Genomic DNA, 10,537 nt, shown 5'->3' with positions numbered 1-10,537 from the left:
GTTTTTAATGGATTGGGATGCATTAAGTCCATAATACATCACACTGCTATAGGTTTCAATATGCTTTCTAAAGATGTGCCACATAAAACCCAATTAATTCTCAGAGAGAGAAAACAAACTGAACTTCACTAGATGGTTGGACACTTTTTTTGAGTAATTCAGACACCATTGACTAGGTTAACAGTATGATAGTATGATCATTGTACTAAAACAAAAAAAAAAGGTTATGAGAACTGTAGAGATAAGACATGCATGAATAAGGCAATCAACCTAAAGTAGTTCCTCAAGAAGAGTAGCTGAAGAGGTCACATCTAAAATTCAAAATGCAAGAGAGTTTTTAGTTTGGGATATCAGCCAAGCAGCTTGCCAAGTCTAACTCTGTATACTTTGTTTCTTCAATCTCTTTTCAGAAGACATGCATAACGATGACTAAGTTTCACAATTCCACTAGCTCCTAACTTTTAGAAATGTCATATCTCAGGTCCTGGAGGAATCTAGTAATTATTACTGATCTGCTGAGAAGTGAAGATCATCAGCTTCCAAAGGAGAACATTTAATTTCTATAAGAAAGAGAGAAAGAACATAAAACTGAATTATTTTTGTTCAGCCTGGAAGAATTTAGTTATGTAGAAGAAAATAGTGACAAAGAGCCAGACCTGACTCTGTAAAAATTTATTTTTAAGTGTATGAATGGAATAGTTCAGAACAAGGAGCCTGATGGGGTTGTTCCTATACGTAAGCACATTTATCCATAATTTGTTAGGGTTAAGTGCTTTCTTCAGACAACATACAATGACACTGAGTTGAATGACAGAAGAAAAGCCTTTGGAATACCGATTTTATAACAGAAGAAACTTTACTGGAGTATTTTGAGATTAAGCGTGGTCTATGATCTCAAATGTGTTCTGGGCTATTTTATTATCTACTGACGTGTGCTCCCAACATGTCAGTAGATAATAAAATCTATGATACATAACAAAAAGCTCATACTTTTTGCCCAGAAGCAATTTCTTGTCCAATGCCTAAAAAGTCAGGATAATTAAAAAAAATTTTCCCAAATACAAATGTTTATGCTTGTAAATCCTGCTGTCACTGCTAACCCCTTATATGCTATTAGTACCATTGTTTTTGAAGGCAAGTGGAGTATTTGTCTTCTCCTCAAATTCCTATCACCGCTGTAATGTTACCTTGTCTTTAGCTGCCTTGGAAATATGTGTCCAAGGTCATTATAAAAACAGATTTTCCTTAATAATAATCTTCCTCACAGGCAGCTCACACGTATTACTGAGTAGCACAAAGCACTGTAACATTAGCCAGTTTCACCATAAGGTCTTTGAGTTTTCAGCGGCTTCAAGGCCCTGCAGTCTGAAGTGCGAAACTTCAAAGATCAGCCTCAAATCCTGGTACTTCCATATGGCTGCACTCTTAGCAAAGCCCCTCCCCATTTTTTGTGATCTTTCATGATTTAATTAGAAACATCTTTAAAAAGCTTTTCTTTTACTATAGGAATATAACAGCTGCATTTTCAGTGGTATGCTATTTAATCACATTGGGTTATAAAGTGGAATTCTTAGTACTTATTGTAATATCTTTAGAACTCATGCATTTGGTCTTTTAGTGTCCCTGACTCATCATCTTATATTCTTTCATCAACATTTTAATAGCCACTCTTAAAAATATAATTTGATGGAAATTCTCTAAACCTGTTTTAGCTTTGTTATTTCTTTAAAAAGTTGTGTCTCTGTGTATGTTTTCATTCTGTGAATATTACACCTGAAACTAATTCCAAGCATTCAGACATGTAGAAGTAAACCCATGGCCAGAATAAATTCAAAAGCTGATGGAGCTGTAACAGTTTTTATTACACAAGAGTCTGATTTAGAGTTAAAAAAATCTGTCAGTGTGAAGAATTTCATTTTTAACTTAATTGAAAAATGTTTATTTCCTATATACTTAATATATGCTATGCAATGTAGTTGAGTTTAGGTGCCTGAATTCTATTTTAATCCTACTCTCAGTCCCCACATGCTTTACTGGATCTAGCACTTGCTGTCTGAAGTTAGTCACCTGTTCCAATATAAGTCAGTCAGTTACTCTGAAAATCAGCTATCTGCACCCATTGTAAGCTGACTTGAGTAGAGCATTATTAATTTACCTAACTTGCTTCTTGACAATCTGACACAAAAAAAAACCCTCCCTAAAGTGAGATCTCTATTAATTTCAGGGAATTTTGAAACAGAGCTTTCCTCAGGACAGCACCTGCTTAAAGCCATGTCGTTCTGGACAGGTCTGCAATATAAATGTTTATTTAGATATTTTTTTCCCAACTTCTTGAATAGGGGGGATGAGTAATCGTATTTATTTGAACTGGACTGGTTAAGGTAAGTTAGTTACCCATAAGCCTATCTGTTTCTTTTTTCTCCAACAGTTCACAAATCCAGGGGACTAGGCTGATTCTGAAAATCCCAGAACTGAGTTCCATAGCTGTATGTTTTCACTGGGGAAGAGTGAAATTCAAACTACTTCCTGGACTTTCAGAAAAATGCCACAAAACTTCCCCCAAATCTAAAGTGTCTGCTATTGTTAAAGAAAATTATGGAAGTTATGGTAAGTTAAGGAAATTCTATTAAGATAGTAACCTGGAAAAATAACAGTAGCAACAAAGGAAAAAATGTGTAGATGCTGAATATTTGATGGGAAGCCTTCCCCTAAAACTTGAAAAGACACATAAGGAAGTTCTAGCTTAAGAAGTGACTCTGCAGTATTGATGCTTGTTTATTTGATAGCTGTGCACACTGGAAATTGTGTGCCTCTTTGACAGGGAAGGTTAAAAAAGGAAGGTTTTTTTAAGCTACCTTCTGCAGACTGCACACAAACGAAATGAGATTTTTTCTTATGTATTTTCAAAAGAATTGTTTATAAATTTCTACCTACATATTTAATGTTACACCTGGAAAACTCCTGTGCTTCTATAGGAATAATGGAATATACTCACAAAATCTAAATTTAGCCTATAGAGATTTGCAGCACTAAACTACTGTAGCCACTAGAGACAGACAGGCTGCTCTAGGGAGCGATACAGAGCAAGAACCTTATTTTAAAAGCTTTGAATTGCTTCTGTAAGGATCAGCTATACAGATATTAGCTTAACAGTGCTAAAGTTAGCATATGTACATACTCCCTAAAGAATAGGATGGAAGTGCAGAAACTCTAGGCCAACATCTCTCCTCTCAATCTGGATCTTCAGAGTAATCAGTTTCTAGAAATGTGGCCATTACAGATTCCACACAGTTCACCTCTCCTTTGGAGAATTCCACCAAATCTCAGGAACTGAAACCTGTCAAAAATCTTAATACTTCTACAGTATGCCCACAGGAAGAAAGGTAACCTTCTCAGTCATTTGGGGCAGACGAAACCTTTCTTTTTTTTTTTTTTTTTTTTTTTTTTTTTTTTTTTTTGCATTTATATATTATTTCATCAACTGACCGGATCTCATTTCCAGGCAGCTTTGCTAAAACCTTCATGTCTTTATATGCCCAACTCTCCCTTTCTTAGGCAAAATCTTTAAAGCACTTGAGTTCTTGAGGCACGATTGGACTGAATATATGCTTTTGACCCACAACTGATAATTATGAAACCTTCTTTCAAAGGTGGAAGGACTGTACTGCAACTTTGGTTACTAGTTAATTCTTCAAAAAGCAGTAATTGGAGCAATTGTCTGTACTCAGTTTCAATATACATGAGTAAATCTGGAATAAGCCTACTACAGTCACGTAGAAGTCAACAAACTATACCAGATTTTTATTGGCTTAACTGAAATTGTAAATTAGTCATCTAAGCGGACCTTTAGTTTTTAAATATAATATTTGCAATTGGATACTCTGCCCAGGGAACAGACAGCGATACTTTGATAGAGTTCTGAACCTGTTAGAAATAGCTGGGAGAGGGTGATTACATGATGAACTTTGGGGGCAGGTTTAGCTCAGCTGGTTAGAGTGTGGTGCTGCTAATGCCAAGAGTGTGGGTTCAATCCCCGTATGCGGCTATGTTGAGGGTTGGACTAGATGATCTCCAGAGGGCCCTTCCAGCCTTACCATTCTATGATCTAATTCTGTAAAGGGGGAAATGAGTAATATGGGAAACAGAGAAGTGCTGAATTTGAGGCAGATAATCTTTAAACTTGCATCTACATGAGCAATGTGTGCAGACTAGTAGGAGGACTTGAAAAAAAAAAGAGCAAACAAAACCTTTGGACTACCTCTAGTCAGGTTCCATGCCCTGCATGCCCATTTGCAGTCAGAGTGCATTCGATGCACTCCTAGAGAGCACTTTTCAGTTTATTTTAATCCAAAAGGAATCTAGTTCATGTGCTTTAACAGCACTTCACGATGTACAAAAGAACAGACCATAGGGACAATCAGATATTTGCTTCAAAAGCACACCACTGATCTGGACTAAAATGACACTAAAAAGAGAACTCCCAGGTACAGAAAAGTATTTGTAGGCTTTGTCAAATATTATTGATACAGTTAGTTAGAATTCTTATAGAAAGGCCCTGAATAAATCCTAGCTGTGTTCTTCCCTGCAGTGGGGAGACAGGGTAGAAGGCAGAAGACTGACTTGCTTTTAAACAATCAGATTTAAATGATCTGGCTAAGATCAAATCATGATCACTGTTCTTCAGCCAACTGAACATCACATTTCATGCAAGTATGGCATATTACATCTTTAGGACTGAATCTTTCCTCAAAGATATTATTCAGAAAGGAACAAGCATGTACCCAGATAATATAACTCTTCTTCTGCCTTTAAGAAAAAACATTTGGATCACAATGTAGATACTTCTAGCCCAAACCAGGTAACCTGGCTAGGTTAAGGGATGAAATACAGGTTTCATCCTGTTTACATAACCCTTCTATTTATCAGTGAGGATGAAAGTCCTAATGTGTTGATAGTCCCCTTATGCCTTTCCTTATCCAGGTCACCCTTATCGGCCAACAAGTTGTCTTGCAAGATAACTTGCAAAAGAATCTCCTGTTAACTTTGATGATAGGACATGTTCAAGGGAAGGCAGAAACTATGAGAAGTCATTCACATAGATAAGGCTTGACAGGGAGGATGATAACACAGTGACTAGACTATACTGCTTATACACCTGTAGTACCCATCTCAGCCATGGATTTCTGCCTCCAGAGCTTTGCTGGAAAATGCCATATATTCTTCACCTTCATCAAATACTTAAATCGACCTGGATGGCTTTGCTAGGAGAAGGAGGATCCACTATGTTCCCTCACCTGAATTATCAGTTGAGAATGCTCTTTCTGGCGCAGCAGGGACAGTCAACCAAATGGAGGTCAACAGCATCTTCAACCAGTACAGCTGTTACGAAGAGAATATCCTTCCAGGGACTGGGACACAGATTACCAAGTTAACAGTACACTATAGACACAATTAGTTCTTTTGTTTAAGGATAAACTGACTCTGACTACTTCTTGGTCACACAGTTCTTCCAAGACAAAAAGGCAAATAACTTGGTTACATTTAGAAAAATAGCTTTAATGAACAGGAAAATGGCATTTAATCTTTTTGGTGCATCCTGTATTTTATGAGTAAATTCTGTGGGAAACTGTGTAAATGGAACATAATTATTTTTAAAATAGAATCCTTTGTTATTAGCTACACAACTGTCATGTGTACATAAAGCACCCTGCTGTACAGACAAAAGACTGGAAAAGTTTCCTGGAGAGTTTTTGCTATTGAAAGAATAAAAATTGAAGCAGTGGGGTGAACTTTTGGTTCACAGACTCAAATACTGAATGTTAAACCTGGCTGAGAGAAAATCACTTTATTCTGATAACCGGATTACTTAGAACAAAAATAGAGAAAATTAAGAACTGAAGAGCAGAAAATTAAGGTGGAATGCAATTTGAAGAGTAAGTAGATGATGTAGGCTTTCATTTTCTTCCCCCCCAGTGTCCAGCTAATTAAAATTACAATCAAAATGAAAGTCTAAACTTGTAAATATCTTTAGCTAATGATTTTGTCTTTTTAATCATCTTCACATTCAAAGACTTTATTTTATTCATTTAGAGCTTTACAATAAAATGAAATTGTTTTTCTCTAGTAAAATTCTTTCAATTTTCTTTATCTGTTTCTTTTTACATCATACATTATGTATTTTTCTCCTTTCTTTCTAATTTCCACACAATATTGTTCTACTTTTATAGTCTGTGCACCTCTTATGCACTTACTTAAAACTATTATAAAGTTAAATGTAATAGTGCTATAAAGTCAACTTTTTGCTTAGCATAAAACCACTGGAGTTCTATCTACGAGCTTTAAAAGTAAGAGACAAGCCCTATAGCTTTCTTCATAAGGTACATTTGCAGATATGGTGTATTTAGCCATTGATCACACATGACCTTAAATTTACCCAGAACAGCAGCTATTCAACATCTTTGTTTCTAAGATAAAGAATGGATTTGCCCCAATTTATATAAAGCTAAAGAATACGTAATGGCTAAATTTTCTGTGATCTTCAGGTAATTTCGTTAAATAGTTCAAGAGTTAAAATTAATTAAAGATAAATTCTTTAAAGTACTGGAAAGCAACCTCTCACCTTTCTGACCTTAATGTTCTAAAAATTACAGTACTCACTGTCAATACACTTTGCATTTACCAACAATCTAGGAGTACTGAATAATTTTATCATTTTAAAATGCATGTAAGTTTAGATTCTTCTTGTTTTACATACTTATGTTACCATGAAGTTTATAAAAGAATATATTTAGCTCTGCTTCAAAATTTATGTTTTTATTATGTAAATTTTTTTAACTGAGTGTGAGGAAACCGTGAAAATACAGGAAAAATGATGCTCAATGATACGCCTGTATGTCTTCATGACCTCTCTCATTTTGGATAATACAAGCACTATTTTTTATATTGCTAAACAACATTGACTTATAATGGACACTATAATTTGCAGGTTGGAACTTAGCTAATTGTAGCAATATGTTTTAACACCATATTAATACAAATTTTATTTAGTAACAAGGTTCATTCCAACTTCAGTGTCATTTGTTTGCTGCAGCTATACTATTAAATCTGAGGATTCTGAACTGGATCCTGGGAATGAGCAGTCAAACTGTAGATTCTGATCTGTACTTGAGAGCTGGTTTTATATCCTTATAGTATTTAGAAAATTCCATAAAATCACAGTGGTGACACTTAAGTGAAATACCACAGACTCAAAACACTGAGAGATTCAGTGTCTGGCTGGTAGAAAATAATTTAGTGAGAGCATAGCTAAAGGTGCTAAATCAGATTCTCTAATAACTTTGTGGAAAAACACCTCAGAGTTTCATATCTGTACTGACTGCTGCAGGTACAACAACTCGTGTACAGGAATTCCCATTAATATCAGAACTCACATCATGGGTGTATTCATAACTTTTAAAAGATTTTCAACCTATCTGTAAGGATTTATACTGTCAGTTATCACTGTGATCTCTGAATTATTTCCAGGGAAAACCTATTAGCAGAACACTCAAGTCTGTCAAGATGTGTCTGTTAAATGTTTTGGGGGTTATAAATCTTCTAGCTCAGACAAAACAACGTCTTTGTTTGAGTTGCTATCTTCAGTTTGGTCTTCTTAAAGATTAAGTTTATGGAAAGGCAATCTTAGCAGTACACCGTTGCTAGCAACATAGTGATCAGTTTTTTATTTACACTGATGCATACATATACGTCTTCACTGAAATATTCTGGCTTTACATTGGTAAAAGCAAGGACAGATTTTGGCCTTTTGGAATCTTATAGCAACATACATTCACTGTTTCTGAAAGGAAACCTTCATCTGGCTGCTGGAAGATCTCCAAGAGTTTGTGCTCTGCAAGGTTTGAAAGGGATTAACAGCATACTCTTGTGCCTTTAGAATCAGTACAACATATGGATTGGCCTGGTTGTCTTGAGTTGCCATTAACTGCAAAGGGAGTATTTATACAATTCAGGAAGATGTAATTGGGCTTAAAAGGTCTATGTTTTTTATGCACAAAAGTTAATTTATGTGAATTTATTAATATTCATACATCAGCCATCACTGGATCATCTGCCAAACAGACTGCCAAGATTTTTGCATGCATGTACAAAGATGAACATAAGCTTGAGACCCTTCTAGACCTAAGGCATTTAAAAATATCCATTGCTTTGCACTTTATTATTTTACACTGTTACCAAATCAGTGTTCTTGGTTTTGTTACCAGTATATTTTTTTCTAATATTAAGTTCTTAAGTATAGAAAAATAATTGCATTTAAAATCATAAGAACAAAGATGTGTCTCTGCTGCTCAAGACACTTTTGCTAACAGCAGCACTCCTTTTATCCGAGGTATATAACAGAGATGGCCAGAGTCTCCATTTCAGTTTGTGAGCCATTAATAATGCAAAATGGATTTAAAATAGCCAGAGATAAAGTACAATGTAAGACAACTCTATGCTAATCAAAAGAAATATTCTGTACCAAAGACTTCTGGTGTAAGACAAAGGAAGGGGGACACATGAGGAATGTTCCAGTAACAGGCTGTGTATTGGAAGGCCTGTAGCAGAATGGGAATCCTGGTGCTTCTCACCTGTATGCTCTTCCAGGTGCTGATCCACTGTTTCCAAAAAGAGTGGTTTGGCTGTGCCTGTGGCTGTGCCTTCCTGATGCTTTCTTCACACAAGCTCTCGTGCTCATGTCACAGCTTCAGCGAGCCAGACCAACCTAAAATGAATTAATCAAAAAAGCAATTAGTTTTTGGCCAGTGAGTAAACTGACCTAGTTTACAAGGGGATCAATCAAGAACTAGAGTTGGCATAAGGTATAAAAAGGGCCTGCAAGGCCAGGAACAGGGTGAAGGGAGGAGCAAGATTGTCCTTCACAGTAACAGTGAGTCATTCAGTTGGAACAGCAGCACAGGAGAACCCCATTCAGAAAATAACCAGGACCTGCTGGTTTAGTCACAGAAAACCAGTCTCAGTGGCTGCTATTGTGTCTGACCTGTGATTCAAATAGTAGAAAATAAAATCTCAAGAGAGCAAAGCTCCTTCTTTAGCTGAGGACAGGGTTTAGGTTTTAATTTTTGTTCAAGATGTCAGTTTAGTTTCACTTATTTCCAGTTTATTCTGATCACATAGAGATATTCTTGTTTGTAGTCATAAGCAAGCTACTTAGACTTTAGTGAAAAAACAGTAGCACTACATGCTCTTTAAAGTAATCTTTTGCTATATTTAAACATGAGTCTCTTTCTTATGCTTTTGCCTTTCAGAATTTGGTAGGGCAGGAACTCTGAAACTGTAGACTTATGGTGCACTTCACAGAGGCCTGAACAGAACGCCGTGCAGTAGTTCTGTGTCTTTAGGTCTTACACACTGCTCAAAAGACAGCTAAAAAATACTTTTCTAGTATGGCTTTTCCGTAGAAGCAACTATTGGTTTTATCACTAGATTTTATATGATCACTAAGTAGAAGAGGAATTACCTCAGAAGAGAGGGCCTCTCTAAAATGGAGATGCTCTATATCCAAATACAGCCTAAACTATGAAAGCATGAAAATATTTGATCGACAGCTTTGCACTCTTAGTAACATTGACCTTCAGTGGCTTGAAATACTATTGTAATTTTTCAATTTGCTTTTACAAAATTCCAGATTTCATAAACATATTATTATCTTTCCATTATGATTACTTATTCTCTCTAAGGTCTACAGTGTTTTTCTGTAAATTCTAAATGGAAATGAGATTAGGATGAGATTCTGTCACTCGGGGGATTTGTGGGAAAAGGTGGGTATATGCAAAGAAAAGGTCATTTCTTAGGGGCAAGATGAATAAAATGACACTGACTTATGATGAAGGACAGAAATAACAGTATTAGCAATTTTGCATGTTTCTAAATTGATTATTTTATATTGGTGATAGTTATGTAGGAGACTAATGCACTGTTATTTTCTTGCCTTTTCCTAATATTTTTAAATTAAAAGAAACCCACACTGCTAAGAAAATTGTAATATTTCAATGGACTGTTTTTTAAGTTACTGAGTGGTTTTGCATGAATTCTGTCTTCTGTGAATGTATGTTTTGTCTCTGACTGTTCACAGGATAATTTTACTAACAGAATCCAGGCTATTAGATATTTAGGAATTGTTATCTCCAAGTGATTTGTCTTTATACTGTGTATTTTGTCACTCCAGTCATGATTTTTTAATTTTGATACCTTAACTGGCTGAGTGAAAGATTTAAAAGGACAAATTTATTAATAAACTCCATTATGATTCTTTTGACAAATAACGATTGTGATCAAATTAGTGAAGGTGGCCTATGGCTGAGAGATCAGATCAGAATTCCTTTGCTTTAAGACATGTATCTGTCAAATCTCTTTGTTGTTTTTAACTTGTTACTTTTCTATTTTAAGAGAGCTGAAGCCTGTGTGCCAGATCCAAATAACAGGATATTTCATATAGGCTAAATTGCATTTTTATATGACATTTAAAATTGTACAGTAC

Source organism: Rhea pennata, chromosome 3 (genome assembly GCF_028389875.1).
Source record: "Rhea pennata isolate bPtePen1 chromosome 3, bPtePen1.pri, whole genome shotgun sequence".
Classification (NCBI taxonomy): Eukaryota; Metazoa; Chordata; class Aves; order Rheiformes; family Rheidae; genus Rhea; species Rhea pennata.
The sequence above is the reverse complement of the archived record's forward strand: the minus strand, read 5'-3'. Positions refer to the sequence as shown.